The sequence below is a fragment of the Numida meleagris genome, chromosome 8, assembly GCF_002078875.1.
Source record: "Numida meleagris isolate 19003 breed g44 Domestic line chromosome 8, NumMel1.0, whole genome shotgun sequence".
NCBI lineage: Eukaryota > Metazoa > Chordata > Aves > Galliformes > Numididae > Numida > Numida meleagris.
Genome location: NC_034416.1, coordinates 7883505 through 7907914, shown reverse-complemented (window position 1 = coordinate 7907914; position 24410 = coordinate 7883505). Strand labels below are relative to the sequence as shown.

Here is a 24410-nt window from a genome sequence, read left to right as displayed (position 1 = left end):
CACCAATTTTGGCTGAGTATAGTCAAAGATTCTGCAATTAAAGATAACTGTGAAATTGTTACTTTTTTGATGATCAGTAATATCTATAATTAATGTTCTGTTCAAACATTAGGTATGACTCAGGCTCACAAAAAAAAAAAAAAAAACGAAAAAAAAACCAAAAACCCACAGTCCAAACAAAAAAACTTCTAGCTAGCTGAGAAGCATGAATTTAACTTTCATTATTAAGTAGTTTCTTGTTACCTTTGCTGAATGTATTTTATATTCCTTTATGTTCACCTAATCTTACTGCCACTTGGAATTGTTGCAATCAATTCTTTAATGCAATACACTTAGTTACCTTTTAAAATGCATTTGAATAAGAAGTGAAGAAAAACTTTCAGTACCCGCCACATAAACAATAACTTCTACAATGACCATGGAAGCTTAAGCAACACACTTTAGATTAATGAAAAGTATAAAATAAATCAGTATTTTACACTACTAACAGGCACCACTGCGCCCAGTCAGCAGGTCAGGGGAAGACAACGTTGCCCTGTGCTCAGCATGGCCTGTTCAAGGCCCACACTACAAGTGATGATCCAAACTTAAGAGACCAACAAAGCGCCAGGGAGGGGGTTTGGTGCAGGGGCTTATGGTCAGGTAAGAGTGAGGGCATTCATTGAAGTTGTTTATTCCAAGATGAGAATAGGCTTCTATGTAAATAGAATAAGCCAGAAGAATCTACTGTCAGTCAGCCAAAGAACAGAGAATCTTAGAGAAGGCAAAAAGGAGACTAGCCTGACATCAAGAGGTGATAGTCACCATCTCTGCAGTGGACGGTTGGGCTGCACGCGAGGGGAAAGATGAGCAGCAGAGCAATGGCTGTGAGTGCTTGTGTACAACATCTGCTCTTGGAATTTTCAGAGCTTGTCCAAAGAAGGTCCTGAGTAACCAGAATTTTATTCTTCAAGTTTATAAATATAAATTGAATACGCATATATTTATTTAAAATTAAACTTAATATTTAGTTCTGATTTGAGGAGACTGAAATGAGGGACCCCCTACAGGTCACCCCAATCTGTTTCTCAGCTACATGATGCTACTTAGTTATTTCTGGAATAATGAAGTCTGTGCTGTATTTGAGATTTCCCTCTGAATCTGTCATTTTATAGTTCTCTTCCTGTTTTGAAGCATTTGCATAGATATTAATGCATATCTTATATTCTTTCTAAGTTACATTCTTCCATACCATATCTCACCAGAGCCATTACATTTAAATATAGCATGATCTTTTTCTTTCAAAAGACTTAAAAAATATTTACACATACTTCTTTAAAACTTCTCCTCCCCTATTCCTTTATTCTTGATAAAATGAGCAAGAATCATAATTTCAGGTCTTTTTACTTTGCTTTTCAGGTATAATGCATCATTTAAAAAGGAAATATAACTCTAAAACTTGCTGTTGAGGACCATAAAACAGAGAAATAATATGTAGTTCCTTTGGAAGGTTTTTATCTTAACAGCATTACTAACTGTGACATTTATCCTGCTTAACCTCACCAAATGTACCCTAGGGAAATGTCAACAGAGTCTTATGGTTTTAATACAAATGAATTATCAAAGAGTTTGAATAATGTAATCATCTTAATGTATTCAGGTTTTATAATGAACATCTGTTATGGGGATAGAGAACTAAAGTGACTGGTTAATGTAACAATTAAATAAACAATTAAATGTAAAAATTAATAAAATTGATTTTACAATTTTAACTATTTAGAGTAATAACATAAAGTAACTGTCATTGAATTATTCCTCACTTCCATTATTTCTGGTGCAAACAATTTTTCTTTGATGGAATTCACATATGCTTTATAGATGCCTGTAATGGGTATAATCCTGTTTACAAAGACAGCTTGTTCCCTGGATAGAAATCTTCTCCCTTGAGTGATGCATATTTGTGTTCTCAAAGTTCCTGCCAAATCTCTTATTTTACATGCCTATGCCAATAATCTTTTTACAGTTTATTTTCTATCAACTCCATTTATTAAGAGGGTTGTTTTTAAACATCCTGCTAGCATACATTACAATAATTCTATTCTCATGAGAATATATTCTCTAATTATCAAGATGGTCTAACAAATGCTTCTGATATTTACTTCTTATATTTTCTTCTGGCATTATACTTTTTGACCTAAATATAAATTGTGAAAATTTACATGAATGATACATAGCTTTACAGACTAAACTCTTTTGAACTACATTTTACTCATAAAAGAAACCATGAATATTTCTTTTTTTTTAATTATTAGAGGAAATCATACCGTCATTTACAATTCAGAAAATAAATATTCTCAGTTCTGTTGGAGTTTCTGAGTGACATCTCATTCAATTTCCATGCTCCGAACCTTGTTCATACGCTGTAACCAGTTTGTTTTTTGTTCCTGAAATGCAGAAATTTGAATATACTTTAGGCGCATTTGTCAGCTTGTCATCACACATCCATATAGATAGGACATTTTAGGTTCTGAGTATGCAAATCTGGTAGGTTGAAATTATACTCTCAGACACCCCTTGCCAGGCTGATTCAAGCCTTGATTCATCTACTTTTGTTTGATGCTCTGTGCTTGACAGCTACCATTTCCTATTCACAATTTGTTAGATATTGGCAATGCAAGTACATTCAGAGTAATATTACAATGAAAACAAAAGTTATCACATGATTAAAGTTCTTAATTACTTCTAGAGTAACTATAGAATCACAGTACTAGAGAGGAGTCAAGTTTTCAAGTTTTTACATGGCTTTGCCCAGAGTTGCAGCTGCAGTTAAACATAGGTTATTTCCTACTGCTATTTTTGTTTCCTCACTGAAATCCACAACCTTGATGTAAATGACTGTATTTGTTATGTCATTTCTAGGAGGGTTATATTCCTCAGGATAGTATTAGTATCATTCATAGGAGAAAAAAAAAGAAAACAGCAAAATGGTTATATCTGAATTTTGAAGGAAAATGGGTTCGTAATGGAAAGACTTTCACGCTACGCTCAGGTCTTCTCTGAGCCCAGGTTTCCTTGCTTGCTGTCAGAATTCACATTTTATAACCAGTGCTAGAGTAATCATCCATCTCTTTATTTACAAAGAATGAGTCTGGCAACATACTTTCAGAATCTAGAAATGATGATGGGATTTTATCTTTCTCTTTAAAAGTTTGGTAGTCAAAACACAGCAGACACAGTAGGTGGGTTCAAATCTGACTTAAATTTATATTTCTACTTATTCTAGAGAGAATTTTATCCCAGCCCAAGACTCTTTCTATTCAAAATACAATACAAGAAAGTGAAGATTCAAGAAACCATGATTAGGCAGAGTGAGTATGATAATTACTTCTGCAAATCACTGGAAAAGGCACTTGGAAGTGAGGAATCCTGGCTCTACTGCTTGCTCACCCTTCAATAGCCAAGGGAATAACTGTGTCTCATACATGTCAACTCTGAAACCCAGGCACATAGGCAAGTTTTCTCACAGGGAAAATCAGTCACTTCAGTCAAGAGATAATGTAAAAGTTGCTGCTGTCAAAATCACAAGAACATATGCATAATTTTCACTCTTGCACTCTCATTCATCATTACTAAGAAGAATGTAGAGCAACCAAAACAAATTCCTGCGACGCTGAACTCGAGTTATTCAGTTGGCATTTTACTGAATTTGATTACTACTGAGGATATTTTCACCTGTCTGTCTGGCTCATGGTTTCCTTTCACTTCACTGCATGGTCATCTGCTCCTTTGCTTACCCCACCATTAGGTCGCAACCCTATCAGACTGAATAATCGAAACCCTTTCAACCTAAACAGTGTTTTCCATAAGGGAAATTTCACTGGAAGAGAAGTACCCCTAAGGGAAACTTCATTTGTTTTGTTCTAATATATGTCCTTCAGCATTAGCAGTCAAAAGTAAATGATCACTCAGCTTTTTTCCCATGCATTATTTTCCACCACCCCTGGAACGCTGCTCCCCTCCATCATCCCTTCTTCCTCAAAACCAGTCTTGAAGGCATTAAGCTTCATGGAGACCTTGGAAGAGACTGCTATACAGAAAAGATTTTTTTTTTGTTGAAGATGAAAATTTGTCCTGCTAAGTTTTGTACTTTGCTTTTCCTTTCTAAAGGCAAAGGAGGAATGGATCTCCAAGATTTTGACAATGACAACTATATCCATTAAAGATGAATTAAATTATTTTAATGCTTGAAAATTAAAAAGAATCCAATATTTTAGGTAATATTTAAAATAATAACTTGGTGATAATATTCAGCATAATGGATTATAAGATATATATTGAATAATGGCATAAAATTTAATAAGTCTATCTGCAATAATGAGTCCGTAACTTTAATTGACATTCAAATCTTGTTTAAACATTAGCCTATTGAACTGTAAGTCTCCCTATTTAATTGAATTTAATGCTAAAATAGAAAAGATATTTTAATTTTAGATGTGACCAGTAAAAAAACCTAATTTAAAGTGATAAGATCTGAATTCTCAGGGAATTTAGAACCATGATTTTCCTTAACTCAGTAAAAGGAAGTATACAGACTGTATCAACTAGAAATGATTTTTACTATTGTATTTTATGTATTTTCTACCACAATAGTTTTATTTTTTCTCTCTTTTCTTGAAAACAGAGCTGAATTTACTATCCAAAATCATGTAAGAAGTTGATATGAATTCTCAAAAACATTACAGAGCAAGTAGTTTGCTTTAGAGCTGCCAAGACTGAGAAAGAGGAAAAGCTTGAGCACAGACCTTTCAACATTCTTTCAATAAGAGCTAATAATGAAGACCAAAAGAAGAAATAGGTTTATTTTTCTAAACAGTTTTCCTTATAAATATATATTTTTTAAACTCAGAGTCATCCAAAATTCATTTTTAACAAGCCTTTCATGTAAAAGTATTTGCCACTCTCTAAACTATTCAGCATAATAAAAAGACTCATGCTTCTGGGTTCTATGCATGCTCTTCCTCCCAAATAAGGTATCTTAGAAAAGCACCTCAGAGAATCAGAATATGCATAAATCACTACTGTTCAAGAAATGGTCTGGAAAATGTTTTTTGAAATGGAGTACAATTTTTATTACAGTGTTAGATAAAAGGAGGTAAAACATTTTGAAAAACCTTTTTCTCTGTGATTGTGAATAAAGCAGTTTAATTATCAAATTATAAAATTAGTCACTAAAAGTTATATGGACATATATATTATTGTATGCCTTCTTCTGTTTTCTACAGAAAGTTTTATTTAATTCCAGGACCTTCTCTTCTTCTTTTTTTTTCCTTTAAGGATTTTCTAAAATACATGTGAAACAGTACAGGAATGTGCCTTACAGCTGAAATTGCTCTGTCCCCCATTTACAACCTTTTCAATGACCTTCTCTTGGTATACTTCAAAATCCAATAAGTCATAGCAACAGTTCTGGATGCAGAATGGAAGACTCCATTTAGTTTTGAAAGTTTTTGTTTGTTTGTTGTTTTCATCTCCTTCTAAAAAAAAAATTACACAGCATATTTGTTCTCAAGTGGGTAATTCTACTCAGTTATTCTGTTTACCAAAGTCATTGTACAGCAGTTTGTCTCTTGACTTCTCATATGCTTTTCTAAAAACTAGAAGGGTTAAAATGATAATTAGCCTTTGGGTTCTATTTTCTTCCTTTTAAAACGGGAATCTGTCAGAAAGACCTAATATGACTGTTAGATTTGGCACTTTGGAGATTTGTAACTGACTTGTGTGAAACTCAGTCACTGAACTCTTCAACAGCTTATTCTTACTGGGAAAATATACTAGTATTAGAGCGTTTCACTCTCCCATAAAAGGAGAAAATACTGTAAAGGATTACTGTGTTTTATTGCATGCAGTGCCTACCAGAAAAAACAAACAAAAAAAAACCCCAACCAACTGACTGACCAAGCATCCACAAAAGAGACAGAAATCTCCTGAATTCAGCAAGTCTGTGGCTATAAGTAGATCAGGAGATCGAGGAATACCCTTTCTTCCAACACAGAAGGCTGACTTGCTAAAGAAGAATTAGTCATAGCTCCTACAAAGAAATTAATTGCACACACACAGAACTTCTGTACATTTCAGAACCTACTTTTTAAGAAGAAAACCCTGAAGAACATTTTTCTGATCATTATTAAAATGAAAGCAAATTAAATGTGCATATTTATTAGATTAGAATATACAATTAATAATTCCCATTCACAATACCAAATGTTCTTTTGTTCCTAAAACTTAAAGTTTGTGAGTCCAGAGAAAAAAATTCCTTCTCAATTGCTGATGAACAGATCATTAGAAACAAACTAAGCTTGAAATTACATTATATACTTTTACAAGAGGCTGTATACCTAAAGAATGCTAAACTAATTGCAGGGGGAAAAATGAGGTAGGCTTTAATTTGTTGAAGCACAGGATGAGGCAAACTTTAAGAGACAAAGCTTGAAATGAGAGCCTTTTGTAGTACAAAAACATGATGAGACAGCCTTTCACAGTATTTAAAGCTTCTCCGTATTGTGTTGTCATTGCAGCCAAAGAGCCCATCATATATGATAATTTTAACACAGTTTTGAATAAGAACCTCAAACAGATCAAAACAAACTTTGAAGTTGCTTTGTAGTCTGTAAATATATTTAGAAATTACTTTGTATCATAAACAATAGCACTCTAAGCATTTCTAAAGGAAATGTGTTTGTTATGTTGCCTAATGATAGAAATGTTATTTACTGAGAATAGATTACAACAGTTAGGGTGGATAGAAACATTTATGTAAACAGGAAAATACAGGAATGACTTTGTAAAGCATACTTGTACAACAACATCCATATTGATTACACTTACTGCTGAATTTTCTATTTCACTGCTTTCAGTTCTCTCAACATAGTGAAAAAAACGTTTGAATTGTCTAGGCCCAGGGAACATGGGAATTCTTAAGTATTTGAAGATATGTAAGTATTAGACTGCACAAACCTAATAATTTAGGGAAACCCCCACAACAAATATTCCTGATGCTGTTACTTGTTATAGTCACAAAAGCTGTGCATTGCAGTTAAATGTATGGGCACATGTTGGCAGTGAAATATATCATGTTGTGTATGAAACAGCAGATGAACACCTCCCAGGTATTGCATCTAAGGAAGGCAAAGCCAAGGAGGACAGCAAGGGATGTAGCACCAAATTAAAATTGTACATATTCCTAAAAAGGTTCAGATTGAGAAAGTCATTTAAGTCCTGTGCCTACCCGATCAGTAAAGAATATTGAATTTGTTATGTTTTCATTTTACATACTGTTTAGTTGCTGCTTTAACTCACAGCCAGTTTGTTCTCATGGTTTTCAGTTAGCTAACAGGCAACTTGTGTCCAAAGATGCTACAACTCCAAAATTCTCACTAACTGGTACTTTAGGAGTTAGACTGAAAATGTTGGGCTTTGTACATAATGACATTTGGAAAACAAAATTAGTAGGGTTTTTTTGATTAAATTTTTTAAGTTTCTTAGGACAAAGGTGAGCATCTCGTACTGACAGTCATACAATGAAGTTGATTTAAAGTATGCTTAAGCAGGTAACTGGTTTTCTTTATTAAAATCTTTATGTGAGCTTTTTTTTTCCCATTACAACCAGATCCAAGTACTTATTTCATTTCATAACAAATGTTGGAAGAATTTGCATTCTTAGATTCCCCTAAATGCTATATGTTGAAGATACTATGCTAACCTCGTAACCTTTATCACAGCTATATAGAGAGGCTTTATTCATTTTAAATCATACAGATCCCAAAACAATAATCCAAAAGGCAGACTTAACTGAGTTCCCTCAGAAGCTCAATACTCAGATTATTTTCTCTAAATCTCTAAGGCCATTAGCCGAAACCTGATAAAATGAGAAATATTGCTGAACAGAAAAGAACGTTAACACAAAGCTGTAATTTCATTTTATAGATTTTTAAAATATTTTCCATTTTTAATAGCACCAAGATTAACTGAGTCATACTTCATTATACTACTTTGATTCAAATATTTGACCTCTTTTCATTTCATTAATGGAAAGATTCTTCTCTTCTGTGAACACCATTATTCTTGTTATATCACTTTTTTCTAGCTTTTATAGTTCAATAATATGTATGTAAACAATCCAAACAGTTACCACTTTTATCATTTTGGATAATGGTGGATGTTGTCGGATATTCCATAAATCACATTTACAAGTCGAAATCTACAATTACAGTATATTACATTCATCAAAGAAAAATCACATATTCTCAATTATCTCTTGTTCAGCAGCTCTGTGTACACACACAGAAAATAAATATTCCAAACTAATGAAAACAAAATCGAAAGAAACACCTCCTTCCAAGTTCTCGCAAAATCCTTCCAGTGCAAAACAAATATCTACCAGCAGCAGCTCCAAAACCTTACAATTAGTTATTTAGCATAACTTATTTTTTAATATTCATTTGTGAAACATGTTTTTCTTTGTACGCATGTCCCTGTCCACAGGGGATACCAAACTACACAACAGGCTTCCTGCTATACTCAAGTATTTCTTGTCTTTTACTAGGTGGCACTTTCACTAGTATTTTCTCTGATTTTCTCTCCCATCTCAGACAACACATGATGGCAAATAACTGTTTCCATAGCCTCGCAAGGATGGAAGTGTCTGCTGAAGCTAGTCTGTGCCCAGCAAATGTAACCAAGTTTATAGGATTAAGCACATTAATGACTGAAGAAAAATATCCTATTATCATCAGTGGAGGACTCTATGTGCCCAAACATTTCAGATTTTTGCTCTCTACTCAACATTGTTTCCACTGCTCAATATCTTTAGCCAGTGTCATTTGTTTTGAATTTCACCTTTGAAACAGGGATGCCCGCATTGTCTATTTAAAAATCTTATTGTTAGAAAAATACAAAAATTAGTGATCTAATTTATAAGTAGATACATTTTTCCCAATATTTTCTCTATTTTAACGCCTTTCTAATCATGAAAACACAAACGTCTTATTTTAAAAATAAAATTTTTTGGTCAAATACGGATCTACAAAACACTTGTTTGTTCCTTTTGTACCACAGCCCTAGTAATTAAGAGCTGGACAACATTTAATTAGCTTGTCATGTCCAAATACAAGTTCTTACATATGTTTTTTTCCTTCAAAAGAACTGTATGAAAATTTTATAATGTCTCCTCGCAAACTGAACCTTCCTATTGAAAACAAATGACTTTATTCCTTATGGAAATGTGAATCTTGTCCTAAATCCCATGCCATATAAATAATACCTCCTGGACACAGACAGCTCAAACACGAAAAGCCTAAGCCTTAATCCTCATCCCCAGACAATGCAAGCAACTTCAGAAAGCAAATTTACCACGTGTATGAGAAAGGCTGGTTCCACTCCGAAGTCAGCAATACACAAGTACCACTGAATATCATCGCTGCTGCCATATGAATTTTACCTTGTTTTTACAAAATGATAATTGCATTACCTGACAATGGTGTCTTTTTAACAGAAATACAAGTTATTCATAAATATAATTTACCTTTCAGACGCTGAACTAAGCTGAGAAAGTGTTACTTCATATTCTTCCACTTTTATTTATTACTTGGGCTCAGACACAAATGCATGCATGCGCTCAAACTTTTCACGTGACCTAACACTTCTTTTTGAAGAAAAACGTGCTGCATACATTTTGAGCAGCAAGAGCTGAACTCAACTGCATTTAGCAGCTGAAAAGCTTTATTAAAACCTCATTAACGAAAGTTCAACAATTCCTGACTAACACCACACTGGAAATGAATAATATTACTGTTCAGAGGTGGATTAATCATGTGCAGGGATTTTAGAAATGCTTAATGCAGTTGTTTTTTTTACTTGAGAGTTGTTCTTGGCATGCCATTGCTCCATTCCATATCCCATTCTCCAGTAAGACAATAAATAATTTTACTGAAAGAGCAATTACAGATCCCTAATTTCAATTCTTTCATTTCTCTTAATTAGAGAAAGTACCAAGGGCAGAAAATCCAGGCAAGCCCCAACTGCTGCTTAGAGTAGATGAGAACTGTATTTCTCCATATGTGTAAGGCCTTTCTCTCTTTTGGGACAATAAACAAAATCAAGATGCATCCATTTAGCAGTTCTCACGTTTCTACTTTCCTAAAAAATAAATTTTAAAAAGCTGATCCAAACACCAGCTTTGAGAGCTGCTTCCCACACTGCAGGATTCATTGCACAGTGTCTAGTTCTGTCTCTACCTATTCACCCTGCTTTTCTCCGAGAAGAAATGCACACACTAGGGGGTACTCCCAGGTCTTCCATTTAGCGTGTTCTTTGTAAATCACATAGCCAATTTTTACCTTGATAGCAATTTGGACACATACAAAGTAGTTTTCAGAATACAATGCAACAGCATTTTAACTAGAGATGGTAACTTATCCAATTTCAGGAATGCGTTACCATGAATTCACAGAGTCTCGGATCTTCTAACTTTGTTTTGTCTACTTGTAGCTGGAATATTCTGTGACAACGTGCTTGTGAATGAATGAATTCTAAACTGTAAAGTTTTTTCTTTTTTTTAATTTTCTTTATTAAAGATTACTAAGATTGTGTGACCCTACGTGGTAATACAACATGATCTAGCACTTTCTTTAAAATGATTTGTTACGTAGATCAAAGTAAATGCAGTTACTAGCAAAAATAATTGCCTTTTTTCCCAAATCTTTTAAAGAACTTTCTAAGTTTCAGAGCAATCGGCAGCCCTACTCTTACACTGTAACTTTTCATATTGTAGAACATAAAATAATAGGAAGATAACATTACAGAAGATTTTTTCTTATGGTGATTTCTTACCATACACTGTAGGTGGGAATTCAGAGTGTCTAGAATAAAAATGAGGTGCTACTTTTGTAAAATCATTCTGTACAGGCTTACATGTAGTTTCATATATAAATATATATATTTCAAAAGTTGAAAGTAATGTTTCTTAATATGCTGTAATTTTTAAACCTCCCACATTACTTTGGGGCAATTATGGGCACTCTTTCTAAAGCAGAAATATCTGCTACCTGCTCCCCATCTATCTCCTCTTCATTCAAGAAAATGGCAAGAACACTGTCTACCAAAAATTCAAGTTCTCGTCTAGTGGTGAGATTCACCTTAAGTTAAGCACTGCTGAAATTAATAATTTCGACTGTTAATGTTAAGCAATCTTTAAATACAGCAAGAATATTAACATAATAATATTACTGTCAAGGTAAAAACAAGTTATAAAAGTGAGAGTACAAACCACCAAAACCCAGAATTCTTAAAGAGCAGTGGAACTAAGGAGATTCAGCTTACAAACATCATCATAATTTCTTTTCCTTGGATTATAAACTAGACTAAATGGCTATCCTTTTATTATAACATTACCTGTTATTGAATTTTCCTCAGTCTTAAGCTATCACAATTGATTCCTTGGAGTTATTATCTTAAATTATTATCTAAATACCAGATGAGCTTAATCAGTAGACCACATCAGAACACCTGACCGAGTTAAAACCTCAAAGCCAGTTAGCAACAGAAAAAGCCAAGCAAGTTAAAGGTGACCGCCATCTTAGATCAAACCTGAGTGCTAGTAGAACAACATGAGTACTGGGGATTTCATGGGGACAACTGAATTATGTGACAACTGATTACTGTTAGCAACTTACTGCATTATTTAAATGCAAGTAGAAGATAAAGGATACAAGACCAAAGACAAAAAATGATATCGGCCTGTTATCTGCTACAAAAATATTCCTAAACTCGCTCTTATGAAATTACATCTGAGGAAAAATTTTAACAATGTAAACCAAAAGCTTGGATTTTATTGCTGCCTGCTTTTTAGCAGATTATCTGCTATCTTTCTTCTCTGTGTATGATTTTCTCTCTCTGTCAGTCATGCCAGAGATAAAAAAACAACAATACCAAACCAGTGTGACAATCCCATAACATAATTGCTATCTCAGAAAATAAATCTGATTCTGGAGGACACTCTGAATGCCAAGATGCTCTGAGAGCTCTGTTGCTATACTACTATTACAAACAGCACTACAAAAAATGTAACAAACTTATCATCACAGCTCCTCATAGGCTATGCCTATTTTACTCTGGGGGTTAGATTTCATACAGTTTCATAAAAATAAAATTTGAGATTTCTATCATAATAGGTCAATTCTACAATAAAAAAATCTACAACTCCCTTTAGGTAATATTTTCAAGCTCCTTTTATATAGAAAACCAGTACTGCTACTGACTTCTTATAAGCATGTATCTAAAAATATCTAATAATTTTAACAAAATCAACATTGTTTAATACACTTTGGTAGATAAGATATTATTTTTTATTTCCTAAGGTCTCATTTTGTATTATGACAGGCAATTAACTAGATTTGGATTTCAAAGTTATAGCTGATTAGGTTTCTGTGTAATGTCACAACACTGTGCTATGCAAACAAGCACACAGCAGTGGTGACAATCTCTTTTTATACATTTAGGATATATTTAACGTAGCCCAAAGTTCCGTTTCCTTAAGATTTGATACCAAATTTTGACTTGTCATTTATACTTAACAGTTGTCTCCTATCTTAAAGAAGGTATCAAGAAGTTATTGCATTCATCCTTTCCCACACAATTGGAATTTCCTGCTCAGAAATATACCTGCTTGGTAGCAGAGATAAATTTTAAAAATAAGCTTAAGTAGCAATTGGAAACACTAGCTTAATCTCCATATACAAGAAAGCAATGATTTGTATTGCACAACATTTCCTAACATATAAAAAATACACTTTTTAATTAAATGACCTTGTCAAGCTAAAACATAAATCCACATCATATCTGCTCTATCAGTGTTTCTGTGCACTCATACATAAAGGAGATCCTCTCCACTGGCCTTGAATGTTAAGTGGCAAAAATCATAAAGCCTGAATATTTACTTCACTGCAAAGTTCAAGGTCAGTAAGCCTTTCTGTTAATGTGTTATATGAATGTACATTGCTTGCATGAATATTTTAATTTATAACTGCTATGTATACCATTTCAACAAATAAGATATTGGATATCATCATGCATGCAATATACAAGGAAAATGTTGCACAGTTACTTCACACATCCCATTTCTGCACAAAAATACTCTAGAAGCAGCTTTCACACACAACTGAGTGGAATACTTGGCTCCTTTGTTTCCTGTGGTTACTTTATATTCCACAAACAACACATTTCCTGAGTGAGGCCCTTATGAATCTGCACTTGCGACTCAATTACAAGAGCTGGCTGTTGACCCCAACTTTCTTCTAGCCACTTACTGGTATATGGCAGGACATTCTTTTTATTTCACTGTTTTTTTTACCTCCTTTACCAACAAATGTTGTCAAAATTCTCTTGGAAATAATAGCAATTATGAGAAAACAGATCGCCTTTATTTCTGTGCTTGCAGACAAAGAATCCCAGGTGGCTGCCAAGGCAGAACTCCACTTTAGAAAAGCCATGTTGCTCTTCCCCATTAAATTGTGCTTGTGCAGGTATTGAGTGATTCCATCCTTTATGAAATTATTTAAAATAATGTGCTTACATAGGTGCTTACATTCTTTCTATATTTCTTCCCAAAACCTTTGTAACGGTTTCTCTCACATGCATGTCAACCTCCAGTTTTAGGTATGTACTTCTTGCCTTCTCTTTATCTGCCAACGTACCGATTCTTTTTCATAGGAAAAGAGTATTTATTATCACTCAGCTTATAATATCAGTAAAAGGAGCATTATGGATATGATCCTTGATAAATTGTTAAGAGAAAGGTTAAACACGTGCATCCAGATACCCATTCAAAATTTAATTCTGCTAAGCCACTTGAATTCAAGAAATTCTATTGTATTAATTTATCTCTGACATTACTAACAGGCCACTTTAGAAGAACTGAAAAACAAGCCTATGAACTGTACGGTAGAAAATACCTCCAATTTTGTTCACATTCCACACTGCCAGCTTTGAGAGTTAACTCTTCAGAAAGTCAGGTAAATTTCTGCCATAAAAAGACATATATATATATATAGATAGATAGATAGATTTCTAATAGATTTCAGTTTCTAATCAGATGGAGAGGAGGAAATCATGAGCTCAACTTCTTAGTATAGTTTGAAAAGGTATGAAAATCAATTTCTGCTTCCAAAAAATCAAGATCAATCATGTGCAGAACCACTGTTCTTACTTCTTTGATGCTTCTTATGTCTCCTTTTCCATTAAAAAAGCATTACTAGGGGGGGTCTCTTCACTGCTGTTCACAACTGCCTGTAAAATCCTCTCATTAAAGGGTTACTTAGGTTTACATTGTATGGAATAAATTTTCAAACCTACTTCAATCAAAAAATGAACAAGTTCGATTAGAAAACAGATAAGAGTTTCAGGCCTGAGATGTAGCCAGTTTTGAAGCATCTTCATCTCTCCTGAAGGAAAATTATGCAGCAGGACTGCACTGGCAGGATTGGCCTACAGTTCAGCATATGATAAATAACACTCTTTTTGTGATTACAGTATTCCTGTAAAGCATAGGATTCACATTATTATCCAATGATCTACTTTGGTTTTCTGTGGTAATATTTTATAATTAGCACTTACTTCAAGGTAAGAAGCCAACAGTAGGGCAACTAAATTATTTATTATTTATTTTTTTTCCCTGAATGATACTCTCTACTACAGCTATTCTCAAAGTATAAATAAACAAAAACCTTTGTAATTACATCAGCCTGATACAAATATTAATTCTACTATCCTGTGGCATAAATATAAGGCACTCCAGTATAGGCAATTAATTCTATTAAACAATAAAACAACTATAACTTATTCAAGCTAAAAGCCACTCTCGTGAATATTAATTGTCTAAAGAATGACAGCAAAGCAGGTTTGGATGCTCAAGGATGAGAGTTAAGATATGCATGAACTGGGCGTGGCATTCCACAGTGCATATTCAATTTACAGAAACAGACTCAGTGTTCCACACTTAAATCTCTATCATAGAACTGTACTCTTCATAGGTGGATTCACACAACAGGAAAAATAAGTTTCAATGTCTGTAATCTGGTTATTAAACTAATTTTAGGCTACGGGATATTTCAACATTCACTGTGTATTTTATTTTCATGCTGTTTTTATCAACAACTTTAAATAGAATAAGAGAACTCTTCTTATCTTTCAAACTTTTACAATTACGCCATCAGACTCAAAAAGCTTTTCAGCTCCTATAAACAAATAAGATTGGAAAAACGTTCTAACCAAATGAGCTTATTTTATCATTATTTATATAATTAAGGTTCCCAAGAGTGTTTCAGTAATTAATTAGCAGGAAACATGTTGAAAAGGGTACTAGATACAGGGTAGTCTTTTTTTTTTTTTTCTGATATGTTATAGGTTATTTGTTCCTAAAGATGAGAGGAGTGTCAGATAAAAACTGGTAAGTACATGTCTACAACGAATAAAAACACTCACACACTAACTAACAAACTAAAAAAAACCTCAAATTTCAGACACACACAAGTTATTCTTCAAAATATACAGCACTGTACGCATCTTGAAAAGCCTGTTTTAATTGTTTGAAACCGATGTTAGTACCAGATAAAAACCTCTATTGGCCTGAGCTATTTCAGACGCTGAAGGAAGATGATCTGTGCCATATTCTCTGAAAATTACCAGCTGATAAGCAGTGACTTATATCAAAAGTAAATTAGACAGAATAAAACTCAGAGCGCAGTAGTTAAAAGGCCCACTAAAGATAAAGCTCTACAGAATGTGAGCAAGACATTAGGAAGACGCAAAAGGTCTTACTCTACAAACTGCCAGTATCAAAAAGAGCTGAAGTTTTGACAGTAGTTACTTTTAGGGGACATAATGCTTTGATGGTTACGAATACAGAAAGAATACCTGAAAAAATGATATGCACTGAACATAACACAGAAATTTTGATTAGAGATTATAAGAAATGAAAGATTTTAATCAAAAAGTCACTAGGCTTGAATTATAAGGTAGCCTCTGGTAGTAGATGTTGAACGCTTCATGTTATGTACACAGCCAGATACTAAAGGGAATTGTCAGTAACAATTTCACCAGGTCAACCACACCAAGTCTCACCAGTGTGTTAGCTACCCAAGCTAGTTTTGTCTGAAATCTGGCTCAAATCCAGGACAGGACCTCTCCAAGATGAGGCCTGTGAAGCTCCATCCACACAAACGAGTTTTGCGAAGGGTTACAGAAGGCTGAAATCATCCTGAAATCAAAGACTGACTGAACAGATTTTTTTTCAAATTTCTGCCAAAGACCAAGCGTATCATGAAAGCTTCCCTCACTTTTCACAGATTAAAATCAGACTGAACCCACAGACTAAGATCACAAACTAGCCTTCAACCCTATTCTGAGTGCAAGTTGTAGCAATGCTTTCATATGTGTAGTAATGCACTCACTGGAGCCTTGGAAGTGCCGACAGCAAACTGCTCAGGAAAAAGGTGTTGCTCATATGTCGAGAAGTCAAAGTATAAAGTAGTGTTGTTTTTAATAAGTGATATAGGAAGTAGAGTACAGTGTCACTGCAATTAGAAGGCATATTAATCCTAGAGCATATTCAGATTTCTCTTCATATTTTCACATCCCCTTTGCCTGCCTCTTCTTTGTGAATTTTGTCTTTCTTTGTCTAGCTATCTTGGTATAGTTGGTCTTGATTTTCTCAGAGAGAAAACCACTATTTACTATTTATGTACTTATTTATTTACTTATTTACTATTATTTAGTTATTAATAAGAACTATTATTATTAATAAAGCACTATTATTTACTCATTAAGCTTTAGCTCCATGAAAATTAACCTTAATAAATCTGACATCAATGTAAAAGAAAAACAGAAGTGAATAAGCAATGAAATGTGTTGTCTATCATTTCTCTTTACATCTCTGATTTCGGTCACTGTCTCCTCTGTTTCACTGTCACTGCTTTTGAGAACCCTTTAAAACTACAAGCACAGGCCCAGAGACGAAACAGACAAGGTAGAAAGGAGAAGCATGACTCCCTCAGGCAGAATGAAAAATATTTCCTTTTCTTTTTTGAGAAACATCATTTATTCATAGACAAAACTAGTTAGATATTTTTTAACAGAACCTTTTACTTCCCTTCTTTGAGAATGAAAGCCACACACTCTGTTTTCAGAGCTGTCATATAATGTTTCAGTAAAGCCAAAGGAAATTTGGGTCTTTAAGAAGCTCTTTCAGTCAGTGAGTCTAAAGTACTGAGACTAAGAATTACTAAATGCCTCCTGTTTGGGTGACAAGCTTCTCATGACAAAGTGCCCTGGAGAATGATTGAGAGTTCAGAGAGGATTCAAGGAATCTGTCTGACAAAATGCTGCTGAGTGGAGGGGTGAAGGACAAGATAAACCTTCTCTCTATTTCCTAGCAGGCAAAAATTCCTCAGATGGGTAAAGCTTCTGCCACAGCAATTTGCCATTTCTGGCAAGACTAAAAGCACAAAGCACAACAAATTTTAAAAAATGAATGCACTTAATTTTGGTTCAAGGAAATCTTAGGAAATTAGGAACCGACAAGTGAAAGCATTCTTAGTGGAATTCATAAAAGATCCTGATGACCTTCATTCTTCAACATATCCCACAGAAGCCAACTGATCCTTCCACAGTAACGTACTGAGGGATAATCCCTGTGCAGCTGAGGGCTCTGGCACTAGGAGAGGGGATGAAAATCCATTTTAGCATCAGCTGTTGAATGTGAAATAGTAAGCATTATGGAAAAGCAGGGATAAGGACAGACAGTAGGTGTCAGGCTTCCAAAACATTCAGAATGGAATCATCAGACACTACCTAATAAGAAATAAAGCTTTAGGAAAACAGAAGCAGGAAAGAAAAGTATTCCGGAAGATGGAAGAAAAATATTTGCTAAGCCACTGTGACTTTTCTATTCATCATTTTCTGCTAGAAGATATACAGAAAACATTTTAAAGCAAAGAATTCATAAAGTAATCTGCTGATGTCTCCTTTATCAGAAATAAATTGTGGGTAGTTATTTAAATCTGGCAAATAAAAGCTGAGTGCCTAATTATCAACTCATTTCAGAATGTGCATTTTACAATAAAGCAGTTGACTTGGGATCAGTCTGCATTCCTTGAAGAACTGCCTTGAATCTGAGTCTGAGATGTGAATAAATCATTATTCTGTCAACTTTCAGACATTCAACATGCCTGTCTCTTGACAGACAGTGCAGAGTTTGGAAGACTTCCCAGAAGACTTCTGAACTTAATTTCCAAAACAGTTAAATGTAAGAAATTCTGAATTTAAAAAACATGACTTTTGCAGATACAATATGAGGGGCTGCTTTAAATGTGGATCATTTAGAATCATACAATCATAGAATCATAGAATTAGCTAGGTTGGAAAAGACCCACATGATCATCCAGTCCAACCATCCACCTACCACCAATAACCCCACTAAACCATGTCTCTCAACACAACATCTAAATGTTCCTTGAACACCTGCAGAGACAGTGACTCAACCACCTCCCTGGGCAGCCCATTCTAGCGCCTGACCACTCTTTCAGAAGTTTTCAGATTTACAAGGGATCACACTGTTCTGCTTTCTATAAAGATGAGAATGAAATGTGTACATTTACTGGGAAAAGAGAGAGATTCTTACAAATGGAAGCCAAACTTCTATCTCTCTTTTTAGTTGACATAGAGAAATGATCTGAAGAAAACTGACCTTCGTCTTACTTTGAGTTTATCCTACACGGATTAGCAAACAGCACTTGGAAGACTAGAAGGGAAGATTAAGGTGATTTCAAGATTCTGTATTGAAATAATTAGAAAATGTTATGACTTCATGAAATAGTAAGAGACTACATATGAGCAAATATTACACAGTACATTGTTTCTTCCATAATCTGAAGTATATTGCTCTCTTCAAGGTATTTCACGGTATAATTCAGTAACCAATTAAACTTTTCTAGGGATTACAGTGCCTCTAATTCTGCTTTATATGAAATGCAATATTAGATACATATTACTATATAATACATGATGGCTGCTCCAAAAGTAATGCCTCCTATTTTATAATGTTGGCCCATGATGTGAGAGGCAGATGTTGGTAGTATGGCAGTAGAGGATGAACCTTCCCACCAAGATTCCATTATGTTTTGTTGCTGTTCAACAACTAGCAGCAGAGAGGCAGACCGACAGAATGGCGTCTGATGAGGAAGTGCCTCTGAAGCAAAGGTGTGTCACTGAACATCTTCACAAGGAAAAACTTGCACCCATTGTCATTCATTGACATTTGCTGAACATTTATGGAGATCAAACAGTGGATGTGAGCACAGTGAGGTGGTGGGTGGTGTGTTTCAGCAGTAGCGAGAGCAGGGCACTTCCACTGGTGCAGATTTTTAAGAGTGTGGCAGGCTCTTATTTATTGCTGACAAAAATGCATAGCTAATGGTGGTGACTATGCTGAAAAGTAATGTTTTGAAGATGAGAATTTGGTTTATCAAATAGTGTTACTGTGTTTTTTGTATCTGTTGTAATTTCCATGGAAATAAAAAGGAGGCATTACTTTCAGAGCAACCTACTTATATTATCATAGCAGTACCACAGCACAAAATTGGTTCATTGCATCTTGGAATTAATTTTAAATGCAAACATCTCTAAATTTCCAACAATCATATTGGTTGGACACAGAATACTTACAGAACTCAAATCTCAATCTCTCTCTCTCTCTCTTTTTTTTTAAACCTGCAATTAACTGCTGTTTTCAAATTATTCATGTACTGATTCCTTTAAGTTACTCTATACTTTCTTCTTATGACATGGATTTCATAACTAAAGCTAGAATAGGGCATGATACTAAAGTATAACTGAAAGTTTAGGAAAATAAATTTTAAAAAGATTAACTACCAAATTTATGGTTCATGTCTGCAACTAAGTGTGCATTGTAAAAGGAGCACATTGGTATTGGCACAGTAGTTCCTGTTTTCTGTGGGTTTGGCAGACCTACTGAACAACCCGGACTGAAATGAATCCAGGGTACATATATTCCTTTTGAAAATGCAAGATCTGAGGGAGAGTCTCTGATTCCTAATATTTGTGCTCAATCCTTTTGTCTGGCAGCCTTCCTTAAGGAAATAGGCCTTTCTTAATATCAAAGTTAATCAATTTCTGCTCACCACTGTACAATTCTTTTTAAGTATTGTATCTGTCATCCTTATGTTAAGGTCAGGATCAAGAAAACTGAAACATCACTGAGAATTCCTGCATTAGGACCTCCTGAGACTTCAAGATAATAGAGACTAGTTTTGCAGCTTTACTTTACCGTGAAATTCACACTTGACTACTAGAAAAGTTCAAGAAACAGTAGGAGGCAGTTTTAAAGATACACAGTGTCCCTACCAGATAAAGAGACTTCTGAAAGAATTAAGGAGCATGAGATAAAAAAAAATAAGGTCCAAAATAAAAATGATAGCAAAAATGCTGTCCAGTGAAAAAATAAAAATTTACTGAAATCCTAAGCATCATGAATAACTGAAATAGAGCATCCTCTTATTTATAATGAATAAATGGAAGAATGTAATGATTTCTGATGTTAAAGGCTGTTAAAGTGACTTCTGAGCTGAGGTTGTACAGGGTTTCTGATATACATTTATCTTTGACAGATATAATCTCCAGGTCTTATTATCATCTTAGGGTTCCTTAAAGTTCCTGGAAAAAAGTCAGAAAGGTAAGCTTTCATGAAGAAGCTAAATCCATTCTGGGAGTTTCTTAACTCTGAATCTGCAAAGATCAAAGTTTCTTCCATTCAGTTTTCATTCCTAGTCAGCTACAGTTCTTAGACTGAAAGACAGTATGTTGTTGAATTAATATGTCCCTTTGTGAGCACAACTGAAGTTATGCCATTTGAACATTTTAAGTATATTAAATAGGGAGATAACCTAAAATACTTAAGTTTATTATCTAAAGAACTCTAGATTTGAAATAAAAGGATTATATTCTACTACTCCTATATGCCACAAAAGAGCGAATTCCATCTTATTTGTAGTTCAAGATTTATCTGTATATTTATCTGTTTTCCTTTGGTGTTTTTGGTTTTGTTCATCCCACCCAGAACATCCACAGCCCTGGAAGGATTGCAAAAAATCCAAAAGCAGGATTGCACGCTTCATATATTGTCCCACTGATGTGCAAACTTCTCAGTATTATCAGAATAAATTTAAAATAACTGCCTCCAGCTTTCCAAACACAAAACCTATATAATTTTATTAATGATCCATTATATTTTTATATATTTTAGTATAACATGAAGGCTCTTATGGCCTTAATTCATATAAACATTCTTACATAATACAGTTAAGCTTTATCTGAAGGAAACATTTATTTAAAAAATACAAATTTTAAAATGAAAAACTAGATATTACTGTCATTTTATCTATTAATATGAAATGAAATTAAGCATACTGGTAGGACTTGTGTGATACGAAAGAGAGTAAAGGAAACCTTTACCGGGAATGTAAAAGAAGTTCTGTTTCTTCCAGCTTTCCATGGGAGAGAATTTGAGGGCTTTACACCACTTGAAACCAGTGTAGATATAGGCTGCCTATATTTTTTTGGAAGTGCTGTCCTCTTCATTCAATAAAAGGGTTATATTGCTACATTTACTGCAGGAGGTAAACCTAGCATTTAAGTCATTAAAGAAAAAGGGTCAAATTGATAAGATAAAAGATTTGAAGCCTGATAGTAAGCATTTAGTCTTTAATCCACAACTACATCCTGAGAAGACATTATTTTATACAGCAACAATTGCTTTCAAAGAACTACTTCCTTTTGCAATCCAATGTTGCAGTCGCACCCAAATTAAGATCAAGATTATTGTCCCATCACATTAAAAGATACGCAGGCACAAAACCAGCTACCTTTTATGTCATATTCTGAAAAATTACTGTTTAAAAAGTTGATTTGACCTCACCATGTTCTGAAACAGAATTTATATTTCATCTCTAATATGCCATGAAGTGCTCCCAAATCTTTATATAAATTTGACAGCTTTTAACCAGATTCTATAAGGAAACTGTATAAATTTTCCTCTTATCACCAATTATTCATATTTAATTTAATCAAATTTGTTAGGGACAAAGAGCAAGCATCCCCTCAAACCATTCCCCTTGTTGAGTGCGGCTAGGAGTCAGAGCAGTTTATGCATCGTTGGCATGTTCAAGTCTCTCCTGAGATGCGCAGTAAAGCAACATTACTGCAATTGTTTCAGTGATGAGAACACATTTTCCTCTTTAACTTTGCTATCTACTATATTACTGCTAAGTGAAATAAGCAATAGAAAAGATCTGACAAAAGTTAGATACCTCATTTTTTGAATGAGTTTGAATTTACATGTGTAAAAGGACATCAGTAATTTTCTCACATTTTCCTAATCTTCCCTGATGGATTCAGGCCATGCTTTTCATTTACTCCAGATGTGATAACCAAACTGTCAGCTATGTTTCAGCTTTTCCTTTAATCTTTCCCTGGAGCCAATAATAAAAGATTAGTAATTGACAGTGGTTGCTAGGCTAAGGGTAATGCTTATTTTAAACATGGGAAGCAAGGGCTGTATTCTTTGAAGGGATAATTTGTGGGAGACCAGAAAATTGGATTTCTTTGTTATCTGTTGTGTAAATGACAAAGATATTCAGTGTCCTTATAATGTCAAGGCAAGTTTAATTAAAAATTTACTACCTAATTTGGAGATGGGGAAAAGGAAGAAAGGAAGAAAATGAAGTAATGCTTACAGGTAATTTAGAAACTTCATCAGGAAGCATATAATGTTAACAGAAGTTACAAAAATATGAGAAAGGATACTGCTGTTCTGATACATAAACGTACAGTCAATATTTGAAACATACAGGCAATATTTGAAAGGGAAAACTTATCCATTTTGATCAGAAGATAAGCCTATACAAGCCTTCATCAACTAGTCATTAATAACATTATTACTTTAAAGGTCTAGAATTGCAAATGAGAGGGGGCCTCATGAAAATACTTAGAACAACAAGCTTCCTTAGAAACAAATTCAACAACCACATCCATACTAAAGCCGTCTGCACATAGATGAATTTCACTTTAACTGTGAAGTCACTTAATTACACAGCACACTACCACACCAAATAACATGGCACTTTTTCTACATTTACATGGCGAGTACATTCTCATCTCCCTTGAAAAGTGAGGGAAATTACATGGAGAACATTAATATTTTGGGACAGGTGCTGTTATAAGCAGCACAGCTGAGGTCGATTCTGCTGCAGTATGTAGACATTCATTAACTAATCAAATTGGATACAGGAAATTTGAATTGAAATATTAATGAAAAATTTCATTGGTGAGGCTCTAACTTAGAAATGCTTTGGCTGGAATGCTGCCACTGATAGTAGACAACAAAACATGGATTTTGCAAAAATAAGGTACACAGTTGAAGTTAAGGTCAACAGATTTTGGAAGTATAGTAAAGTATAGTAAAAATTGTTTGTTTTTTTTATGATTAAGTTTCTCACTAAGTCAATTATATTTAAAGTACTATTATACTCCATTGTTGTTTTTTCTTTCTTTCTTTCTTTTTTGCTGCTGTTTATTAATTTGGTCTCAGTTATGCAGATATTTCCTATAAAACAGGTATCTGTACAGATATCTAAAGCAAAAACTACTCATACAGCAGATGCTGTTGATTACTGACAGCAATAATGGAAACACGCTATAATCTTCATATACACTACTTGTGGGTGCATTTTTGGAATATGTAAAATACCATGCCTTACCACCCGGGAGCATAGTAGTAACTGTGTCACTATCCTGTTGAGTTAAATTTGGATCTCTGTATAATCCAACTCCGTATAATCGAATCCTTCCAATAGTAGTGTCTACCACCTTATCTTGGTCACATACTGCTTTTCATACAAGTAAGGAAACATTTACTGCAAAATATTTAAAGAAAGCAGAATACAATCCACTGATGTGATCTTTTCTAGACAACACAGATGACAAGCACCACAGTAAAATCAAAATGAACAAGTAAACTTAAAAACCAAAAAGATAAAATTGACTTTGAAATTCTTATCTCATTTAGTTCATCAATATTGTAGCTCTCATGGAAAAATGCTTCAGTGGCATTGACCTGATTCAATACCAAGGAATCTCATCAGAATCATCTCAGTTTGGCCTCTGATTTTCAGCAGATGCAAAATGATAGAGTTTCCAAACTAGATTCAAACACTGTTTGTGTAAGAAATATACTGCTATTAAATTCATACATATTGTTCTATAATACTGACTTGAAGCTGTGCATGAAAGGAAGAAAACTTGTTACA

The 24410-nt window shown here is 34.1% G+C and overlaps 1 long non-coding RNA gene across 1 annotated transcript in view; it reads right to left on the bottom strand.

Annotated features, from left to right (window-relative positions):
• Positions 2309–24410, bottom strand: part of LOC110403048 — a 184687-nt gene continuing 162585 nt past the window's right edge. Inside the window, exon 5 of the long non-coding RNA XR_002441464.1 lies at positions 2309–2423. This is a non-coding gene — a long non-coding RNA (uncharacterized LOC110403048). The remainder of the gene's footprint in view (positions 2424–24410) is intronic.